This window comes from Lasioglossum baleicum, chromosome 7 (assembly GCF_051020765.1).
Source record: "Lasioglossum baleicum chromosome 7, iyLasBale1, whole genome shotgun sequence".
In the NCBI taxonomy this organism is placed as follows: Eukaryota; Metazoa; Arthropoda; class Insecta; order Hymenoptera; family Halictidae; genus Lasioglossum; species Lasioglossum baleicum.
The window spans coordinates 12,700,209-12,723,987 of NC_134935.1; the positions used below are offsets into that span (position 1 = coordinate 12,700,209).

Sequence of the window (23,779 nt, forward strand, 5' to 3'; positions counted from 1 at the left end):
ACACACAGAGAGAGAGAGAGAGAGAGAGAGAGAGAGAGAGAGAACTCCTTCTTCGTATAATTGGCACGCATCTTTACATCGCATAAAATCCGCCGCCTACTAATTACATTTATCTACCTAGGAAACGCAATTGCAATATCCGAATTCGATTGGGAATCTCGTTCCTGGTCTCAGCGTCGCACAGTCGCTGTACAGTTACCTCGGTAACATAAGTGTACCGTAAATTACTTGTTATCTCTCGTTTAAATTAAAACTGATCAGATCTATTTCCTCTCGGCGTTTCCACCGCGCTTCCTGTAAAACGCAGTCTCTACTTCGGATTTTCGCAAGACTCGGATTCTGTTTGAACGCGGGGAATCGACTTCACATCGTCGAGGTGATTAATTAGTACCAAGGGAACGCGCGACTCTTTAAGAATAATCGGATTCAGCGATGCGCCGCGCCGCTCCGATCGTGTGCTGCAACAAGCAGAATCAAAACGCACAAGTTCGCGCGTTCGGCTTTCCGCATGCTAATGCATTTCTATCAAACACAAACGCGTTCCCTTTGTGTGTAAATTTCCTCGGGCAAGTGCGCCTGCTGCTGTTTATGAAAAAAGAATTCCGACGACTCCGTTTCCCCCTGCATCTTCCAGTTTATCAGGAGTGCGAACCTATTCCGGACAGAAAATAGTCTCGGAATAAGCGGAGACCGCTTCTGTTCGGAACGTGTGCTCCAATTCTGCATCACTATACTCGCCGGAGATCTTTATCCTCCCTGTGGCGGTATCATCGTTCTCGTGTTCCTGTTTTACGATTCTTTTACGAGAGCAACAATTAAAGTTCTCAGACCAACTTGATTAACACTTTGTGCACAAGACGTATCTTCATTGCATTTTCAGATGGTTTTATTCATTGATGAGCGGCTCAAATGTGAAAATATGAATTTAAATTTAATATTTGTGGCATGTTTTTAGAGGAGCTCTTATTTTTCGGTGCAGTTAAACCTTTTAGGAATCTCTTGATAGCTTTAACGAGGTCTTTCTGCTGCTTTTTAGATTTTATTTGTGGCTGCATCAGGTGTAATTGGTTATTAGTGGCGTTTCGAGAATCTTTGGAGGGAACCCGAATGTCGAGTAGTTAACGAGGAACATATTTGATGTTTCCAACAAACTTATCAATGAAAGAAAATTGTGCAAATGGAAATTTGCATACAGATGAACAAGATAAATAATAAACTGCAGATCTTCACACACAAATATAAAAACGTTCTGCATTAATTACAAGAAACAGGAATAGAACTTGTTCGGACGTGTTCCCGGGTCATTCATTTTTGCAATAAAATCCGCTAATGCCCAATGAGCACAGCCAGGAAATATTGCATTCGAGCGCCGAGCAAGAATTATATGCACCGCGATGCGTTTGCGTGAGCCGAATAATTTCTCGCCGCGTCCAGAACCGTTCGCAGACTCGTTTATACCCGATATGTCTTCCTCTAATAAGATTCAAATCGAGCGATCCCGTTCTTATCTGCACACGAATGAATACATAGTTTCAACCTCTCGACTAGACAAGTTGGCGGTAGGGTAGGTAAATGCAGATGGCAGGGCTCGAAGTTGCAACGTGCATCTCTCTGTGAAGTACAGCTTCCTCCGGTGCCGCGTTCTTCTATTTACGCATTCTCTATTTGATACGCACGGTGTCTCGTCAGAGACGCAATAGTTCTGTCGGCTTTATTTCTCCGTGGAACGTTAACATAGTATCTTCGAATCTCATTTCCCCGTGGCATGATCCTTTTTCACATGCCGGCCACCAAACGCGACGTTTCGCCCCGTGTATACTCCTGATCACATTAGCGATACCAAACTTACAGTCTTGCTACATATTCTTCATCATGCGGGGGGTATTAGTCTGACGGCTATGGTGGCGATAAAGTAGACGCGCAGGTGAAAAACGAAAGGGGAAAAGATGACCGTGGACTCGTTAGCAAGCCTACCTACATTGCAGGTAGACGGCGGGACATGCAGTGTTCTCTCATCTTTCTCCTCTATAGCGTCCTTTTACTTCAGCCTCCTTACCTTTCCTATCACAGGCGAACCATTCGATCGGTGACATCACAAAAACCGCAAATTATTTCACATATTTACCATCGTTATTCCAGCATTATTATTTTACACCGCCACCGAGCGTCCGGATGCATCCCGAGCGAGGACAAATGGCGCATTAACGCTGCCATAAAGTCGCTTTTTATGGCGAAATTGATTTTTGCGAAATTTATGAAACGGGGCTCCTCACGACTTTCCCTACGATCTCTTAATCTTTATTCGTCTCTAGATTTTAATTGCTTCCATGCATTTGGTGCGTTGTTCTTGCGATTCTTAATGTAGTTGCTGCAAAATGTGCATGTACAATTATTTTAATTTCGTTTCCGAAAAATTCAATTTTCGTCAAGTTAAAAAGTAAAAGAGGTTCTAAGATGATGTCTAGCAAAATTAGTTTATGATATGAGAATGTTGTGTCGGGCGAAGAATCGCGCCTATTCGGAGCAGCAGGTATGTTGGACATAATTTCGCCAACTATGGAAGGCGTAGCCTTAGAACCGCTAGTGATCCTCACAAACCCGGCCGGCAGCCGCGGGAAAGCAAGGGAAAAAAGTGTTGCGGCGCATAATTCGCTCTGCAAACATCGGCTTCCTGCGAATACGGTTTCTCGGAAAAGGTGTTTGATGAAATGTAAAGATAAACCCGCGAGCTTAGAATCGAACGTCACAAGCCAGCTGGGAGGATTATCACCGCCTCGCTGTTATAACGGTACAGCCATGTGCGTACCTACGTAGAAGGCCTTCGGCTGCGAACAAAATCGGAATAATATTGTCGCTATTTCTCGCAGAATTGTTGCTCTCCTCTTCTACGGAGCCCTTCTCCACCGGAGGAAGTGACGTTGCTCATTCGAATCATTTCCGTGTAGCAATAAAACTTACCGACGAGAAACCTGTCATTAGAACGTAAGAAAATAATAATTCGACGTCATCAGTCTCGTTGGCTTCCTGCGAATATGCACCACGCAAGGCGAAAGAATTCCCAGTTCCTCTTCTGGCCATTTTTTGGCAACTGAAGAACAGAATTCGCTATTCATGTAAGTAATTAATAGCTGAATAAAATGTCACCATTTTGTAAATAATTAAGATTTTTAATTTCTATTATAGAATACTATTTAAGAATTAAGCAGGAATATTTTCTTTACTTTGAAAATATTACTATCATTCCGAATGGACCTAATGATTACAAAAAATCCCAAAAATTTATTTGAAACACATCTTACCGAGATTTATATAAGTTATATAGGTTTATATTCCAGTTCACGTTTCTGAAACATCGATTTAAATCTGCAGAAATCGAGCAGAAACGGCGTCCGTATTTTTCCGAAATGGTCGATTGCTCGAATGGTCGTTCTACGTCAATTACGTTAAAGTGTCCAACGTGCAGTCACCTCGAATATTCATCGATGTATCATTGCGCATCTTAATGTATCTTGTTTCACGTACGCGGTGGATGTCCTCGTTGCTTTTATTTTATGTTTATTAAATACGTCTCGTTCAGACTGTTTCATTGATTTCGCGACTATAAATACGATTATGGTTTCAAACCCCGGCGCGGCTCGCGCGAGTCTCCTCTGTGTCGTCCAATAAATTAAAGCTAACGAAGTTAAACATGTGGCTCTTTACACGCGAACGATTTCGTACTGGTATCCTTTCCGACGACAGAGCCGGTGGTGGTGGCGCGCCACCATTCTTTCTGACATTCGAGACAGATGATGGGAACGCGTTTGAACACGACCTTGCGGCAAGGTGAAGCCAACGATCCCGCAAATACGCACAGCTGTTGCTTCAATTTTCACGGAGTTTCGCGACTCTTCCCGAAGCGACTTTTTACCGGCACCCAGTTTCTTCGCAGCTGCCACTTTTTCAGCAACGCCGTTAAACTCTATAATATTGTGTTTCCAACCCGGCAGTTGATAATTGTCTTTCCTGGAAATCTGTACGCCGCCGCAGAAATTGGAAAAAGTTTTACAGAACATATCACCTCCTGGGCAAAAAAAAAAAATTCGTAAAAGTGAAATAATATTTAGTAGAATTAAATAACTAAATGTCTAAATAAATATCTTAAATATTGACAACCGAACAGAATTTTATAGCGATTTAAAATAAGAGAAAATGTGTAGTGGACTCAATTTAAAATTTATTTTGGCAACAAATATAAAATCAATTTAAATGACAAAAGAGTAATTGCATATAGAAATCAATTTAGCTGTTCCCGGACATTTTAATTTGCCATTTTCGCGGAATATTTTGCGGGTTTTAAACGAGCTAAGATTATGCTTGGAATTGGCGGTCAGAAAAACTGACGAGTGAAGATATGATTGGCCCGAGAAAGACCTCAGGAAGTGGCAGGGCTAAATACTTTCGCGTTTGAAGAAATCATCAAGGGAAGAACCGCAACGTTAATCAGTGTGCCCAAGTGGCACTTCGAGGCTGGCTCTCCCGACAGTTACGTGTTCCGTCAGACCCCGACCGTCTTGTAGACAGGCGAGTACATTGACGATGATGTATGATTCGCGAGAAATTTGGGAAACGTGAATTTCGACTCTACGAGGATCGATTATCCATTGAAATATGTGTTTAACGCTGCAACCCGTGTACTCGCGTAATTACATCAATGCAGACCCCCTAGCTCTTTCAAGAACTAGGCAAATGAAAATGTAATTTCTTTCGTTACATTTCTTGAAACACCATTTCTGTCGAATTCTCTAAATTCTCTAAATTTTTCTTCTTGATTCAAAACTGTCTGAAAGATGGTTTTAGAACATGAAAATAACTTTATTGTGGACGTCACCTCATAATTGTAGTTAATCAATTCCTGAAATTAATGAAATATTTTCCTGAGAAACTGCATTTTCATGAAACCTCTGAATTGTTGAAATGAACTTTTGATCTTCAATTTTTCATCAACCTTTTTGGGTGTACTGTTTTATTCAAGTACATGTTATCATAAAAATCCTATGAAATCTGAATAAATTAAATTCTATTATTATTATAAATCAGTCACGTTTAGAGCTCGGAAGTTCTACTGTGAACAAACTTGAAGAAACAACCTAGCAAAAAATGAATACGCGCACAATGAAAAGTAGCACACCGCGCAGAACATACACTTTCCGTTTGACTTCCTCGGAACGGTCTTCAGAAGGAGCATAGCTGAGGAATTCGGCCTGCTCGCCTGAGAAAAGATGTCTGTCTGTAAATCAGAACGGCGGGAGCCGCTCCGGACATCAATTAGGCGGCGGTGGGTGGCGAATTCCCATTGGTATAACGCGATAATCGTCGGATCTCTCGCGTTCATCTGAAAATTGTGTTGCTGCGGATGCGGGAACGCGCGCGTACTGATCGTACAAGCCGCTCAATTAGGAGGACACTCGAAAGAGAACACACTCCCCTTGAATACCCTTATCTACTGGTCGGAGCTCTCGGTCCTGCTTCAGCGTTCGCCGGTCCTCGTCTCCGAGCTAGACTGGAATTGTGATAAGACCGCGTCGACGAACGGGAGTGGGGAGCACTTCCGCTTCTAGATCATTGTTTGCGAACGGTTAATAGACCCGTGGGTACACCTATCCGAAGTCTGGTCGCTCTCATGGAAGCGCGAACCGTCTTGCTTCTCGTTTCCTCTTCTTCTTCTTCTTCTGCTGTACCGTCTTCGTCGTGATACAATGGTCTCCCTTCTTCGCCGCTCTCATCCTTCGCAACTGTCTCGGTCTTTTCCTGGTTCCCTCTCTTCATCTTTCTCTTCGTCTTTGTCCCGCTTTAGCGATCATCTCTCTTCTGCCAACTCCGCGTCGTGTTCCTTTCTGGTTGACTTCCTCAGGTTCGCGCCCCTCCCGCGCCGTTCTCCGTCGGTTCCCTCGAAAAATTATGCGCTCTGGGGAGGTGAACATCCGTTTTACAGCAGGATTTTACAGGACGTATCTACAATACGGTGCGTGCGCCTCCTCCTCCATACCCCCTCCCCCTAACACGCATTGTAAGCGTGGACCTCGTGCGTGTACGCGCACGGACCGTTTTTTCCCCGACGAAAGTGTAGGCTTCCTCACCACCATCGGCCGGTTCGCAGACGGTGTGTAATTGAAGACACTCCGGGCTAGAATGGGAGTGCCACGTGGACGGAGCGAAATTAATTGCCGTTAGCACCGTTAGCCCTATAGATCGTAGGTGGTTCGTCAGAGAGACCGGGGCCTCCTCGGAAAGGGAATAGAAGATTTGTTCGCGGTTCAGTGATTGCTTATGAGCTCGGAACTCTTTTAATCATTCCCCTCCCCCTCCTCCCCCCATCGCGGGGCCTTGTACACTTTGATTCATTGGGAATGGTCGCCGGTTTCTGCGACCGAGTCCGAGCATATTTCGCACGCTCCACGGGTTTAGATTGGACTGCGCGGAAAGGATTCGGCGTGGAACGATCGGGTGTCACGTGCTTCCGGGATGTGTCGTGGGGACTTCGCGAGTTTATGACTGCTTCCTTCGGGGACCATCCGAAGTCGTCGGCCTTTCTCAGGATTCTTCAGAGAACAGTCGTGAACTTTGTGCTCTTGGTCTAATGAGATTTATTTTTCCCTATGATGTCTGCAAATTGTCCTTTAATCTTTCGGGGCCTCTTGCATGAAATTTCGCGAATTTTGTGTTTTGCGTCCTGCAATATTTATTTTTCTTTATCATTGTAATTTGCTGTATTGGGTTAGCATTTTTAATCTTCACGTATTTTTTCAGTGAAAATTTACGCTTTTCTTCACCTAATAATTTTATATATTCGGTTAGCCTTTTTAATTTTCCTTTAATTATTTGTCTTTTCATGTCACAAATACAAGTAAAAATGGATTTACCCTATGTTTGTCGCATTTTGGAAAATGATGGCACGAGGAACGTTAACAAATTCTGAATAGACAACACAGCAATCGAAAGCAATAATCCTACTATTAAGTTGATAGTTCACCGACCAGCCTCGCAAGGTCACATAGCAGTGTCTCGTCGGAATCGTTAAAAATAGGATTAATGTCTGCCATTGGTAAATGACATGCTTTGCTCACTAGTTGGGACTAGCCGGATCATAATCCCCGGAAGAATTAAAAGTCGGTGATTAATTGCGATAGAACGGGCGTAAAGAATGCACGCATCTATTAGCGTATAAATTATTAATGAAAACCGCATTCATTCGGGTTATCCGGAGATTTGCGATTACAATTTGACAGTGGGGAACATTATGCGGGGATTAAACGGGGAATGAGGCGTTATTGCTTCGTCTCGGAGTATTTCATTCGGAAAACACGGAAATGCAATGTGATGCACCGGCTGTTGGGGCAACGAAACATGGTCTTCAAATCTTAACAAATTATTCTACAAAGATTCCTCGGTACAAATTCCGTTATTACTTTTTATAATTATCTCTTTATCTAGTCAGTTCGAGAGTACATGAAGAGATGGCTGACAATTACAAAATTGTATAATATTAAATTGTTGAATAATATTTTCTTATCAAGAAAATCCGAAATGAGCATAACAAAGTGTCACAGATTTAAAAATTATATAAATACCAGCTGTTCAATGGGAGGTTCCGATTACCTGAATACAGAAGCTGCAATTACCTGACCACTTGATTAACAAAAAGTACCGTATCACGAGACAATAAAAGGCCTGGCAGCGAGCAGGATCAGCGTAAAGGAGCAGTCCTTAAATTACCAACGCGAGTATTGGCAAATTAATTGTATAATCCGGCCCGCGGCGAAAAACATAAATCTCTCGGGGACAGTGCATCGAACGCTAATAACGATACACAGCGAATATTTATCTGTCATCCTATAAAGACATCAAAGACGTGACGGTAACACGCACCGCCCCAAGCGAACAAAATTAATAACGTGGAATGAGAGAGCAAAGAAATCCATTTCCCATTGGTCGAACTCGCGCGGCAAAGAATGCAGCAATTTACCGCCGTATCGAATTTCTTAATTCAACTCCAGATTCTTTTCGACGAAGTAATGATCGCGAATCTCGATCTACACGAAAAATAAACAGAAAAAAGGAGAAAACGTTCCCTAATTATTAACCGAGAATGTGTGTAATCGACGAAAGAAACAGATTCTTTGAAATGTGGCTCGGCAATCGATGATATTGATACCAGTGGCACGGTGGAGAATGGTTTTACGGTTTCGTACCGTGCTCTCGAGCACTGACTTGCCAAGCGATCATCTTTGATACTGTTGGTAGTTCAAGGAATCGCTTCGCATCAGATATACTCTGCGCCAAGAGCGACATCTCATGATCAGCGTTACTTTGTTCTAATATAGCTGCTGGAATTCCGATCCTATCGCGGCTATTTACTGGAACACAAGTCTTTATTATTCCGCTCGATGTGCCGATAAATAAGCTCTAAATGGTTCAGAGCAGCAGTCGTTTTCGAATATTGAAATTAATTTCGCCATCAAACTTTTTAAGAGGAATTCTACATGATCTAAAGTTTTCTTATTTTAAGGAAGAATCGTAAATTAAGAGTTCCCAAAAAATAGTAGAAACTACACGATCTAAGAAACAGCACGGACCCGAGGGTTTTTCTCAGATTAAGACTGTACTGCATATGGAAGACCATCGCTTAAAAATCTTTTTCTAGTATAATAATCTGAAAATAAACGATTCGATCCTGTTCCTGAAACAAACGAACTTGTTCTGTGAACAAACTTATTGAGGAATCCTTAACCATACATTGTAGTATCTTAAAAAGAGGAGGAAGTCTGTGAAAGGTGATACATTTCCTGTTTATCGCTTGTGAGAACACGGAATTTTAAATACAGGAAACGAAGATCATTTTCGAGTTGTAAAGGATGTGAACGAGTTGGTGGCCAGAAACACAGTAATTTTAAATTAAGATGTTCCTCACGGCTTCCGCGACAAACACATCCGAAACGTGTTCGAGATACAGACGTAGTATCTCTGGGTCGTTCGATTAATTCGGAAACAGGATGATCTCAGTCGGTAGAAGAAAGGACATACGTTACGGGAACGATCGTTTTTGCGGAAAAGCGAACGTGGCTAATTGGATCGGCGTCCCAGGGGAGCAAATAATACCGATGCAAATAAGGCCGAACGCGGAGAACAACCGCGCGCGGGCAACGCTCAGAAACAGATATCATAAGCTTAATAATATCCGCAGTTTAATCCTACATACGATCAGGTTAATTAATTCCGTGAGTGTTGCTCGCGGTTTCCTGTGTAGCCGAAATACTGCCTTGAAGTTTTCTACGGTCCGTGGACGCGGACTCGATATCGCCATCATCGAGGGAACAACAACGTCCGGAAGCTGGTTCCCGAGCACAATTAAAGAACTGTTGGGGGATATAATGACAAAACATCCGTTTCGAGGACTTACGGTTTTTCTGGACGACCTCGCTATCTGACGTTATCGCGTTACGAAAATATTATACGAACTCTCGTATAACACGGTATTTAAACAACGGGGACTCCATGGGTAATACGGTCTTGAAACTTTCCGATTTTTATCCTTTCACTTGATACGTTCTTTAGAATACATACGAAAAAATATTCATATTCTCTTTCTTGAATAATTTCTGCATTAAGATATTTGTGCATTTATACTGAAAAATTAACACAGTTTTATAAGGCTTTGTAAAATTTTCCTTTTATAACAAGATAGCAATCTTCAGGTTTCGACATTTACTACCTTGCTACTTTGAACATATAAAAATCGTATAATTTTTAATTCTATCTAAATAACATGAGTTCCAGCATCGCGTTCTGTAGTAATCCCACCCGCCCTCTTTAATTTTAAATCCAAATGGAAAACAAGCCCGACCATATTTCTGAATTGTACAAAAGTTTCCAGGAAATGCATCTGAAAAGGTTAAAAAAAATTGTTGAAACTTTTCGTGATATTTAAAATTCGAATAACATGTTTACACCTGTCATTTCTTTGAAATTCTACATTTTAAAACTCATTGCTTAAAAATTTCCTGCAGCTCAAAAATATCTCCACCTCTTTCATTTAAATTTGAAACCTATGTGGTGCCTAGGCGTTAATTCGGATTAGTTAAAAATCATACGGGTACTTCGTAAAACACGTAAAAAATCATACTTTGAAACGCGCTAACAAATCTCGAAATAATTATTAAGATTGAAAAGACGCATCCATGAGAAATTTTTCAACAAATTAATTTTTTTTAGGTATATTCTATAAAAGGAATGGCTAAAAATTTGGATATATACATTTTTTCTACTTTTATGAAGTTAAAAAAATAATTTTTTTACATGGCTTGACCCCTCGCGGGGAATGCCCCGCAGTGGAAGGGATATTTGTTTTCCTTAGATCGTGCAGTTCCCGTTTTCTTAGATCGAATATTAACTGTACACCGAAATCAGCAAATGCTTGTCTATTTCGCGGAAAGAATGTTCTTAACGGGTGTTGGCTCCGTTCCTTTAATTACGTGGCAGCTAACGCGATTTACGTAACTCCGCGTCAGATATCATCGGAACAAAGTAGCCCGGTTATGCGAGAGTTAGCTGTAATTGAATCGTTCTAGTGGCGGCGCTAGCAGATGTATGTAAGTATGTATCACGGAACGGTATAATTTTCAAACACAATACATATATCGCGGTTCGAATGCTATCGCGGTTTTTCGAATCTTTCCGGTAACGCGAGCAGGAAGAATGGCATCGACACTTCCCTCAAGGTTCATCCGCGCTTGTAACAGCACAATGCGACGCACAGCTGCGCGCGTTCACGTTCACATTCACGTTCACGTTCACACTCCCGTTCACGTTCACGTTCGCGTTCCGCCGCTAACGAGCATGTAATACTTACATCAGCTCCAATAGACGAAGGTTGTTCACATCGCGTAATCGAGAGGCGAGAGAGAGTCCCGTAACGCGCGACGGTCGGACTTTGCTCCGGAGATTCCGCAAGCACGGAATCGATTACTTTACTCGCGTAACCGCCCTCCTCGAAGTCCTTCACCTTCCTCTCGTACTTCCTCCTTCGAACCTCTCCACAGCCTTATGTACATCATCCACACAGTGGAATAGCTAATAATTCAATCCACCCGAGAACTTGCCGGCATGTAAGTAAACTGTGAAAGTATGAAAATTTTATGGCGAGAATAAACTCTTATCGGCTGCGACCACTGAGAGCTCTGTGTTACATACTGTTGACCGCGAAAGTGCTACTACGAGATTATGCTGTTTACTCGATTTCGTTTTATGGGGACTTTATTATAGCCGAGCGTAGAAGCGGCGTTCTTAATTAGCGAATTCCCTCGTGTGAGTTTTCACTTGCGGATTTATCTTAACAGCGTGGAACGATGTTTTGTATAAATGCTGTTGACACACCAATAAATTGTATTCATAATTTGTATGTGTGGTCTAGTGTATCGACTTTACTTGGCTGAGGATTTATTCGAACTTGTAGAACGATACTGTGTACAAATGTTATGAACAAATCCATAAATTGTATCTATAATTCTCATGTATGGTCCACTGTATAGAATTTTTTTTTATTATTAAATTTTTCACAAGACTTCAGTTTGATATATTCATAGCATTTTTCATATTGCTGGACTCGCCTCAGGGAATAATTCTGAACAGTGATTTTTTTAACAGTTTCCATTAAAATATATAAAATATCGTGGTGTAACTACTTTTATTTGCATGAATGGAAAACACTCAATGGCAATCAAACACAAATTGCATAACAATTTTATAACACAGATAATGAAGATTTATTTCACATTTTTTAATACCCGTCAGCATTCACAGATAGTAAAAATGACATCCATTTCACATTTTGTAATATTTATTTTAATGTTAAAGTACGCTACGATATACAAGGTGAATGGTAATTTTAATAACGATTTTAATGGAAAATACGGCAAAGATGAAATGACGCCTCACAGTGGGTGCATTAACAAAGTATTCATACTCTTTTTTTACAGGATAGTAGAACAACGAAATGCAAAATGTTTGATATGTAGTTAATGGATTTTCTTGATGGATGTATCAATATTCAACAAATTCCAAGTTTGCAGGGATGATCAGTATACACGAACAAGCTAAGAATGTGCAACATCCTTTTACCGAGCTTACGGGATATGACGTGTCTTCAAAACTGAGTTTCTTAATAGCGTCGTAAATGTCAGGAAACATCCTTCCGCGAGCCAGCTGCAAGAAGCGTAATTCGAACACTTAAAGCAGATTGAAAGTTGTTTCATTGATAGAATGATGCGCTTCCTTGAAACTTGTTTTTCAGTACTGCGAAATTTTGATACTTGCAAATGAACGACGGAGAGTGATGCGGAAAATATATCTTACAAGATGACATATAAAATTCCTTGAAGTTCGCGGAAAACATCGGCAGTACTTCTCTCTTAAAAGACATTTTCTGTAGAAAGTGTTCATTTTAGACACGAAGCTACATAATTAATTTTGAAAACTCTGCTGGAATGCGCTTATAATTCTATTTTTTTTCAGCTAGAATCCTTTGTTATCTGCTTTGGAGCGCTTCAATGTAGTTCCCATAAAATTCTTGGTCTCTCATGATCCTTAATAATGTACGTTCTTTCATACTTTGTCTTAAATTTCTGATCTTAAATATTTTATATCGGTGTCACGCTTACATTAAAATGCACTAAAAAGGAGAAAATAATATTTTTAGACATTAGTGACTATAAATAAAAGCGTGGAGCGCTAAACTATATTGACGTAATCTTTGTGGGCGCTCCACGCTTTTATTTATAGTCATTAATGTCTAAAAATATTATTTTCTCCATTTCAGTGCATTTTAATATAAGCGTGGTTTTTAAAATATGTTCTACTTTTTAGTCTTTTTTAAATGGAACGCAAGATATAGTAATATTGGTATGAAATAGTAAGATATATATAGAAACGCAAGATATGGAAATACGCAAGATAGAATAAGGGGATGACTCCGAGAGACGCCGTCTCTTGATGGAGTCCGAAATTGTCCGAAATGGAATTGAATGAACGTAACACCACACTGAGCTCCTTCGGTGCGAAGTGGGGCAGTGGAGTGGGGATGAGTCGGAGTGGGAACGCGTTGTGGAGTAGGGAGCGCTAGCGCGCGGAGTGGGGATCGCTGAACGCGATGATTAATATTAAAATTTCTTTTCTCGTAGACTCACAGTTTTTTTTTTAATTTTATCCAATTCAGTCATCCAGTTCTGAGCTATGTTTAAAGTTTCAAATTTCTAGCTCATCGGGAAGTGGTTTAAAATTCGATTACAAGATTTGACGCATACAACGACAACTCGGCAAGATAATATAAGCGTGGTAAAAATAGGCTACACTTTTCTCAGATTTAATGAAACAAAATTAAAGATCTGCAAGTCCTCTGCATATATCGAGGTGATATTTGAACATATTTTCTAGCTGCACACTATCCCGTTGTCGGGAATAACAAGGACAATTTGGATAACAGCGGGAAGTAATTCACTGGTCAGAATAATACTATTTTATATCGGTGATAAACCAATCGCGGTAACATATTGATATTGACGCAAAGAGGATAATAAATTGACACGGAGGGGTTTCTGGGGTCAAGTGGAATTCTATCTAGGGTTAGCAATCCCCGTGGCCCCTGTTCCTAGAGCTATTCTTCATTATCTCCCGGTTCCACAAGTTATTCTCCGACGTGAAACATAAAAATTATTGGCATCCAATTAGAGGGACTGTAGCTTGGTGATAAATGCGCGACGCGTGCAGAAAGCCGAAGGTAGTCTTAGGCCGAATGAAAACCGAGCATTACGTCCGCATCGGGATCGAGAATGGCGATCGATTCGGTAATCTTCTTGAAAATTCACCGCTCTTCTAACCTGTTAACACCTTGACCGCCCATTTGACAAAATCCGTTTAAATCCAACGTTTCTCTGGCGATTAATATCAATCGAAGCTTGTTTAATCGGTCACAAGATCTAGATAAAGTGTCACTAAAAATGTGTTCAGGAAAATTGATATAAATGGAGCTAAATGTTACCATCTGTGCGAGTATGAAAATCGCTGGCATTCTTATTTATTTGTACCTTCGTTAAGGTGATTCATGAAACAGGTTCCGCATCCTGTCTTGGAAAAAATTACTTTAAACAGTTCAGGAAAAACGAGAGGCTAATGCTCTGTGGTCTTCTACAGTGCTTATCTTTTAATGATTCTCATAAATCCTCGAAGTGCTGTGAGGAGTATTTCATACAATTCTAATCGGAGTCAGTCAATCGGAATTCCCGAAGAACTGTTCTACATATACGTGTATGAACAAATTGCCCCAAGTACTTATTAAACGGTGTAAACCATTCGAGAATTGCGCCGTAAGAATTTTACTAATGTGGATGGCGAAGGAAAACGAGTTTCAAATTTGTTATACCACGCTCCACGGTTGGTATGCCATAGCATCCGACAGACTGATGCAATCGAATTGAAACTTCACATTTCATCAACACCGGTATTGCTTCTATCCACCAATCACTGAGGAAGTACCTCCCTCGAAACAAAATTTAGAGAGGAATGTAACTTCCCTATTGCCAGACCCTTATCGGTAAGAATATCGGTGAACTGTTCGAGTAAAAGAAACGTCCTGAGCGTCGCCAATGTAAGGGAAGAATAAAAATGATTTGATCTTTTTGTCCACACCTGGTAACTATAGGGAATTGCAAATCACTGGTCTGTAAGTACGAGGCAGGATTCAGATGCCTGAAGGTGCGCCTCGCGCGCATTGCTCTCTTCCGGGAAGAGCAGAAGCCGATCGCAGAGGATTACAAACGTTGGTGCCGGGTGAGTTTGGGAGAGCGGACTGTACCACCGGTAATCCATAAGGTATTTCCTGTCCGAGGCGATAGTCAGGGAATATCGAATTCAACGTTCGATTTAATTTACGGAGTATGCGGTGAGCAGAAGTTCCGACGTTCGGCATTCCAGCTGAAAGGAATTCTTTCGGTGCCTGAAGGTCCCGCGTAAATCATCCGCGACAAGGAATTTTAAACGTGAAATTTTCTTCCAATCAGGCCGGTTGCCAGGTCGGCCCGGCACCCGTAATTAAAGACAGTCGAATTGCCACTCGACGATAACGAACTGGAAGAGAATAAAGGAGGCGGTCAACGAGCCAGACAACTCTAAGAAGCGTGACTAACAACTTCATAGGCTTCGCAGCATTTGTTTTCAGACGCCCGCCAGAGAGAGAGAGAGAGCGAGAAAGCGAGAGAAAGAGAGAGAGAGAGACCAGCTACGCCTCGGATTCGTAAGCTGCGCTGTTTTATACCGTATGTCACGTCACGTAGTCTCGTTACGCATGACGTACGCTTTCCTGGATGTAAGAATGCACTTCCCTCATTGTCGGATCGACCAGACAGATGCACCGCTAATTCGGAGAGTCACGCGCCAACGCGAAAAAACCAGTAATTCGATAATTAACAGGTCACGTATCGGCGGCAATTCGAGCCTCCGCCCACGAAGTGCAGTCCCAGAAAATAAGATAAAATGATTGCTGGTCTACAAACAACATTTTGATAAAATTAAATGAAGGTGAACTACAATTTTTTTAATGGAATGCTATATATTTTTATGTGTATCATATGAAAGACCGACAAGGTCAGAAACGGAAGAAACATTTTGAATGCTGTATTGGTGGTGTTGGTGTTGTATTAGATGACGATACGAAATGTAAAGTTCATCAATGAATGTCTATTCAAATATTTGTCCACATATTGTACCTACACTTTTCTTTCGTAATTTTCAAAATTATGAAATATGCACGTCGAGCGCAACAAAGTGGCGTTAGATATGGTCCGATGACGGGGTTGCGTTTTCGTCTGAAGCCGAAGCGGATTTCACTGATCTGGCGAATCGCAGACGCGGTACGATTTCAGCTATGCAAAAAAAGGTGGACGCAAACGGATTGCGATTCTGTTGCGATCAGTGGACCTGGGCAAGGTGAAGTCAATGACCAGCGCGGAAGAATGGTGGAAACCAAGAAACAGTGAGAAAGGGGGCGAAGCGAGTCAGAAGAAGAAGGTAACAAGAAGGAGAAGAGGAAGAAGAATAAGAAGAGAAGGGGATGGGGCAAGAGGAGAAGGAACGAGACGGGCGGAGACTTTCCGTTAGCCCGTAATTTTCGGATCCCGGCAGTGCATTGGGTGGGTCAAGGGAAGATGGATGTACCTTTTGGAGCGCTCGGCTACGTTGTGCCACTTTGATGCAACACCGGAGCGCACGGATGGAAAGAGGGTCCATTAGCGGAGCCATTTGAATATTTGCAAAGCGTACAAACCGAGCGTCGGGGGTTAAAAAGATGTGTAATACACCGACCGACCGGCGTCGCTGACATTCCGCCGCGAAAATTGTCGCGAACCTAGCGCTGCTGTCGCCCACGTAAAATTTAATGTTTCGCCGTTAAACAGCGCCTGTTGTCCCGGATAAACAACAGGAAAACGTTTCGCTGACTCACGCTGACCAGACAAAACATTATTTATGGACACTTCGAGTCCCGATCTTCAAACACGAGCGACGTTCTCTCGGACCGCGTCCGTTCTCTCGCGGATTTTCAAATATTTAATCCTCGCTCGTCCCTCGTGACAATTTGACACATTTTTCTCGGGAAACGGTACACGACGGGACAAATGCGAGAGAGCGTTCTGTCCACCGCTTTATTATTTGTGAACGATGGGGACGCGCCCGAACACCCAACGATTTTATCCTTTCGATTTTCGATGGAAGTTTTACCTGCCTCTCTTCGTGGAATTAGTCGTTCTTTGACAGAAGCGAAATTCGACGCCAAGGGACGTGTTGGAGAATTGAAGGACTTAAGTCCTATAATCCGAAATTAATTTGAAGCCCCACGCCGATGCTAATTTCGGTAATTATACGCGTGGGAATCGTTGCGCTGTCTCATTACCGCGAGACAATTATGTCGACTCGTTCGGATACGAAGTTCTCTGCAATTGATTAAAATTTTGTCGGAAGTATCGAAAGAATTTAGATTTGTATTTTTATCTTCGTTCCACAAAATGTTCAGCTCGCAACAATTTTCCTGCTTTCATTTCAGCAGTTATGTAAGAAAATTCAATCAACGTCTAATTCATTTCCAATATTCGAAAAATGTTGAATTCCAGACCGACCCATCTCGGAGATTATTTAAGAAAGCTGTTCACACATAGCATCCGTAAATTCAGTTTTCGATGAAAAGCACAGGGGAAACTTATTTCTGCAAGTTGCTTCCTCCACTAAATTTATCGCATTTCGGATTCTGTACTCGTCTTGCGACTATCGTATTCAGGAAACATAATTGACGGAATGTCAATTGTGTACCCGCATACGGCGTACTCCCCTGGCAATATATACATTGCATATATATATACGCAAATTCCCATTTCCACATCTAATTCAGTGGAAGCTGCATCGACTTCACTCAATTTCTTGCAGTGAACAAAAAATTCCTCGTCGTAGAAAAAAACAGAAAATTTTATTAGAAAAATTCACAGTCTACTTGGAATTGTTGCAAACAATTTCTATTTTTCATGTGTACATATAAAAATTATTGTCAATCCGTAGCGCAGGTCCAATAATTTTTCTATCGTCTCCACTCTACATTCATTGGATTCAATCGGCAGACATGGAGCAATAAGTTGACGATTTTTATAATATTGTCCTCAATTAATTATTACCTGAACTAATCATGGTGTAAAAGCGTGTCAGTTTCCGGTAATGGAAGATTATCAAATTATCGCGATGCCAAGAAGGCTGCGAGATCGTTATAGGCATGCATTCACGATCAAAAGTTCTCCGCTTTCTTTGTAATAAAAAGAGTTTCGAGTTCCGCTGACCTAGCCGGATTTACAGGGAACTTAGCGGCGCGCTGCGCTGGCGTGGGCGGATTCCCGTTTTACATTTCTCTAACGTGACTCCACTGTTATCCTTATCGCCCCGGCTACGGCAAGCGAGCATGCGATACCAAGGATTCTTGTATTGATACGTTTCCGTGCGACGACGACGACGAGCTGCGAGGAGCAACTCCTATGGAGATTTCGACGGTTTCGTTAAATGGCCCGCGGCATGTCTGTCTGCTCCCGTTGCCACTCATCAACGACTGCTAAACCACTTCCGCTAGATTTCACTTTCACCAGACGTGCTATCCTGCTAATGATTGGCCAACTGTTGAATAGAATTTTTAGTCTAGGTTTAGAAGGTTTAGTCTTAGAGTCTAGGTAATTAATCCGATTTTCTTCGAGACTACAATAATTATAGTCTTTTTGTTTCTAATAAATTCCTAGAGCAAAAATGAAATGGATGTTTAGCGATTAACTATGCTTATTTTAATGCTCAAATATTGATTAAAAAGAATACAATTTTTTGTCAATGTTTGGTAGATTTTTTGACGGCATTTACACATTTTTTTAACACAAGAAAATACGTGTACTGACAATCATTGATGATTAGGCTGCGGATCTTTATGCATTGATTGGGTGAAATATAAACCAGTAAAAGATTTAAAAAGTTCAGGAATGTTCTAATGTTGCGTTTAATGTAACAAAGTCGTTAAGGGATGAAATCAATTTTTATGTTATTCCTGCTGCCCACAATCGATGCAAAACATTTTTATTTTGCATAAAGATCCGCTGTCTATTGATGATATATATACGCCATTTTTACCATGCGGATTTTTCAGTTTGTAAATTGAACGTGTTCCTCGTCCTGGGGGTTATAGAATATTTCATGGAAATAGGTATTTTGATAAAGATACACGAACATTGTAATTATAGCCTTGAGTAAAAAAAACTTTTTAAAAATCACGCCTATATTAAAATGCACTAAAAAGGAGAAAATAATTTTTTTCCTGGTTCTCCATAAAATACCGAATCCAGTTAAATGATTAAAATTTCTTCTGTTATAAACTTAGTGTCGGAATAGATAGAAAAATTTTATATAAATTTAAATAAAATCACATCACTTTAGTGACTATAAAAATAAAAGCGTGGAGCGCCTACGAAGATTACGTCGATATAGTTTAGCGCATGATTTTATTTAAATTTATATTAAATTCATCTATCTATTCCGACAGTAATTTTATAACAGAAGAAGTTTTGAACTAATTACTTAAAATTTTGGGGAAAAATATTATTAATCATTTAACTGGATTCGGTATTTCATGGAGAACCTGGAAAATAATTATTTTTTCCATTTTAGTGCATTTTAATATAAGCGTTGATTTAAATAGTTTTTTTTATACATTTTATTTTCTACTTTTATTGTCATCGGAAGTAAGTGTGTATACAAAATTTCAGCAAGATTGTACTATTGGAAGAGATGTAAAATTCGATTACAAGATTTGACACAAAGCAACAACAACAACACGGCTAGTTAATATAAGCGTGGTAATAATGAAATAAGTATGACTCTTGTATTTCATTTATCCGAAGTTCCTAAAGAATTTTATAAAATTGCAAACAATTTATTGATATGCTTAAATTCTCTGAATCCTCATTTTATTTTAAAACTTTCGACCACTGATGTCTGTCATAAATGCATAAAATTCATAGTTTAATTAAAATCATGGACGTTCGACTCGAATAAAAATTTTGTAGTACTCATCACACTATGCTGAAGACTTCACTGCATCATTCTCGAAAGAGTCTGAAGCTACTTCGAAGTAGCCAAAGTTCTCATCAGTAGAATCCCACGATATGCACAGCGAGCAAGAAAGAAGCAGAAAGAGAAAGAGATCGGGCGAGTGGGTAAACGGAGTTAATCGCGAAAGCGACTGGGCTCCGGCTAATTTGCCGTTTGAAAAATTACGGCACGCGTTAGCGCGCGTTTTCAGTGGAAGCTCGGGTTGGAAATTCAGGGCGAGGATCTCGTTCGATCCTCTCGGCGCGCGGGAAGAAAGACGGGAGGGAAATGCTTGGGGTCTGGTCCCGTTATGCAGTTTCGCAGATACACACCGAAAATGGTTCCGCTTCAGTTGCCGCTAAAACGATGGGAATTTTGCGTTACGCGCGGCCAACGGCCAGATGAAAGGAGAAAGAGCAAGCTGCTTCTGCGGTAACAGCAGTTGCAGCGGTAATTTTACTTTACGCCGGCAATAAATGCGCTCCGCTCACGCACGCTTCCGCGATACCGGCGTTTCCTTCTCTCCTTTTCGCGCGTATATGTATATCGCTTGCCCGTTTCTTAAAGTCGCCGCTTCTTAGCGCCCGCGCCGTGGCACGAGCCTCGAGAAACGAATATTAAGATTTTATATATATCTGTAATAGTTACATATATGTCTGCGTATACGTAAATGTATATTATACATATTTCTCTCTGCTCCGCCGTTTTCACGGGCGCGGCGCAGCGACGCGCACGCGAGCTCTTTATTAACACGTTCCCTCCTCCTTCTTCCCGTGACAAACTCTATACGCTCGCCAGAACACCTCATAAATGCCCGCTATTGCAAGTATTTACTCCGATCGAAAGATAACGCCGAGAATTTAACGGGGCACACAATGTGCGCCCGTGTCGGTGAAGCCGCTTGCACTTCGCCTACTGGGACCCGTTGGATTTGATGCATTGGGCTCGAAGATTTCACGGTGAAATTTTACCCTCTTAATTTTGAGGGATAGGAATTTCTTGATACTGACTTGCTTGACTGGTCGGTGAAATTCCAGGCATTTTGTTCAGTCCGTGTTGTGTTCTAATGTTACTTTATCGTACGTTCCTCAGAATGAAAATTCTCACAACACGGTCATAGAGAAATCAATATTATATTTGCTAAATAAACCACTCGGTTTAAAACAATAATCAATAAATAATTACTCGTGCCCACATTTTAAACTTTTAGCAATTTCTTAAATATCAGGTTGGTCCCAAAAATTCCTTTCGCAATTTGTACGTTTAATATTGTTGAATAACACGAGTATATACAAAAAACCTTATGATGGGTGCATTAAACTTTCATTTTTTTCAGAAATTAGTTTGAATTTTTACGTAGTAATCTAAAAATTGTTTTAAATAACAGCAATTTTTAGCGACGCCTTAAAGTCGTAGGATCGGTTCAATGTTAAAATAAATGTTCGTGTCAGAGAGTTAATTATTTTCTCGTTTGATATCCAATCGAGAAAACAAGTCCCAAAGACATGAAAAATGGAATTGCAATTAGCGGGCGTCACAGAAGACGTTTGCACTTCTACAGTCTTAGTAATATCACGGGATCAAGAGGCAGAAAATTACATGTTCATTTTAGCTGCGCAAGTAGAAAGCAATGCTCGAGTAGTCACCAAATACAATAAATGTCGAGAAGCATTGTTTCGCGCAGCCAACACGACAATTTAGTTCCGCGATTCATTCGTGAGCGACAGCAAAAATTAATTGCATGCGAAATATTTCTAGCGAAACACTTTCTTCTCTTCTGTAACCTCATTCTCATGCGCAGGCGGCTGCCTTCTCGGATCCGCAAACTCGATTCATTGAAACTCTTCCGCAAACGCGTCATAAGAAGGGGCAGATAATTAGAGAAAATTAATGTTTGAAAATTGGTTCAGACGACGACGCTTATTAAAAGTAGAGTAATTGCATAGGACATCAAGAAATTAGTTCAATCTCCACTGTGGGTCAATTCAATTTAAAAGATTTTGTGATTCTATAAAAATTTTTTGATTCGAGGAATGGATGTATTTTTCTGATAAAAAGTTGTATTTATTATCTGACATATCGTGGTCACGTGTCAGTACGATTACATAACTAGCAGAGTATTTTTAGAGACCTGAATTTACGAATTGTCACACTAGAACATTGTATTTTAATTAATATTCTCACCACGTTTGGTCAACGTCGCTGCAAATGCTTTTTACAGACAAGTCCTTTCGCATCGCTAAGCAATTGTCTTAAATTCGATGCTTACGCTGTCTGAGTATTTGGGTTGTGCTTCGTTCTTACATAAGTTTTCACTTCGTAGATTTTCTCGTGTTTCTCCTCTTCTCTTGTATATTTATTTTCGTGCAAAGCAGTTCTTGTGTATCAAGTCTAACCTTATCTGAATTTGTGTGTGCAGAAAAGGCAGAGGATTTCCAGACGCCAGCAGTTGCAGGCGGAAGGTAAGTCTTTGACGTTGTTTTAATTATTTCTAAGTATGAAAATGTGAAAAATCGTCAGGAATATCTGATATTGTACAAACATCCTGGTAAAAACGATCTCCCATATAAATTGCTGGGAAGAGTGTAAATATAATGCTTTTAAACAAAATTCCATTTTTCGGGGGCTGCCCATTTTGAAGAATCGTCAGGTATTCGTGCTGAAGGATACTGTTTGGTTATCGTATTTGCACATTATTCGCTTTTTCAATTTGCAAATATTATCTGTGGACCGATACTGTTTGTTTCTATAGACAGATAATACCGCGGCGCAATTAATATTTATAAACTTGATACAGTATGACAACTGGAAACTACTGTCTACATTTTTCATGTGTTTTTATCTGTTGACTTGTTTCTCTCACTTTATGACTCGCAGACGCTTCCCACAATATTTGTATTTCGATAAAATCTCCAAAGTATCGTACGAACTAAAACGATTATACCAACACCAAAAATAGCAAGAAAATAATGCAAAAATAATAAAGACTCTGTAGATATTTCTTTTATAAATCGCGTTAATAATTTCTATAAAAATTTATATTTCTTCATTGATACTTCTAGCGTCGTCTTTTTTTAAGAATCTCGAAATGTGTCTAAACTTTCAAACTCAAAGGTAGAGAATGAGGCGTGAAACATTTGGAGTACGAGAAGCGGGGTTTTATTGCAAAACGCGAATCTGTCCCGCGTGGATCATTATCTTCGATCGCTGGTTGACATCGGATTAATTCGCACTGGCTGTGATAAACCACATTGCGTCACCTGTAACGAGAACGCGGATCGCACGAGTGCTTCGAATTCCTCGCAAACATATAATTAATCGTTCTTCAAGCACGAACAAAGAGACTATATCACGAGGCGCAGTTTTGTGGCTAGCAGACCCGTTTGCCGAATGAAATTCCGGGTCGAATAGCTCTTTGCTCGCTCTAAATTATACATATACAAGGGCATTAGGTGAGCCTATTCCGCCTTGTTTCACACTCAGCTGTTACATGTATGCTTGACTGTCAACAGACTGCTGACGTTGTCGCGTGTTCTCTGTTTTAAACGATACAATATTGCGATATTTGCAACCTCTCATCGTTGTACATTTCGTACACTGCATTCTTGTTTAATAATGTTCTCAAAATGGATAAAATATGTCAATTTATATTTTAACACTGAGGACGAATAATGGTTGTAACATTAGTGACATCAGGTTTACGTGTCTAATTATTAAAGTAGCAAATAATTTAATTATTTTAGTAACAGAGGATCAGTATCTTTCATTTGTTCCCAGAACTGAAAACTTAATATTTAAAAAAAATTTCATCGGTAAAGGGTTAACAGCCTTTCCTAATTTTGCTTGTTTTATCCCGCTTAATTTTTTAGTTGAGATTAATTTCCACTAATTATGTTGATGGAATGTTGTGGTTGATGATTAATTTTGTTGATGGTGCTTACCTATTCATAAACTGACTGAATAAATAAACTGAAGCTGTTCGGTCAAAAAAGTAGAGTGAAAATAAAACAAGTTAAACAGTTATGAAGTAATAAATATTATAAAGATAAACAGTTTGTTGGATTATCACAAATCGAGTATTTATTAAACATTC

General features: G+C 40.4%; 2 protein-coding genes across 5 annotated transcripts in view; both read right to left on the reverse strand.

Annotated features, from left to right (window-relative positions):
• Atg16 (Autophagy-related 16) overlaps positions 1-23,779 on the reverse strand; it is a 642,505-nt gene that overhangs the window by 98,611 nt on the left and 520,115 nt on the right. The window lies entirely within an intron of this gene.
• LOC143210246 (uncharacterized) overlaps positions 1-23,779 on the reverse strand; it is a 473,171-nt gene continuing 449,392 nt past the window's right edge. The window contains exon 4 of the mRNA XM_076426928.1: positions 1-23,779. This exon is cut by the window's right edge and continues 80,968 nt beyond it. The gene's annotated coding sequence lies outside the window, so the exon portion shown is untranslated.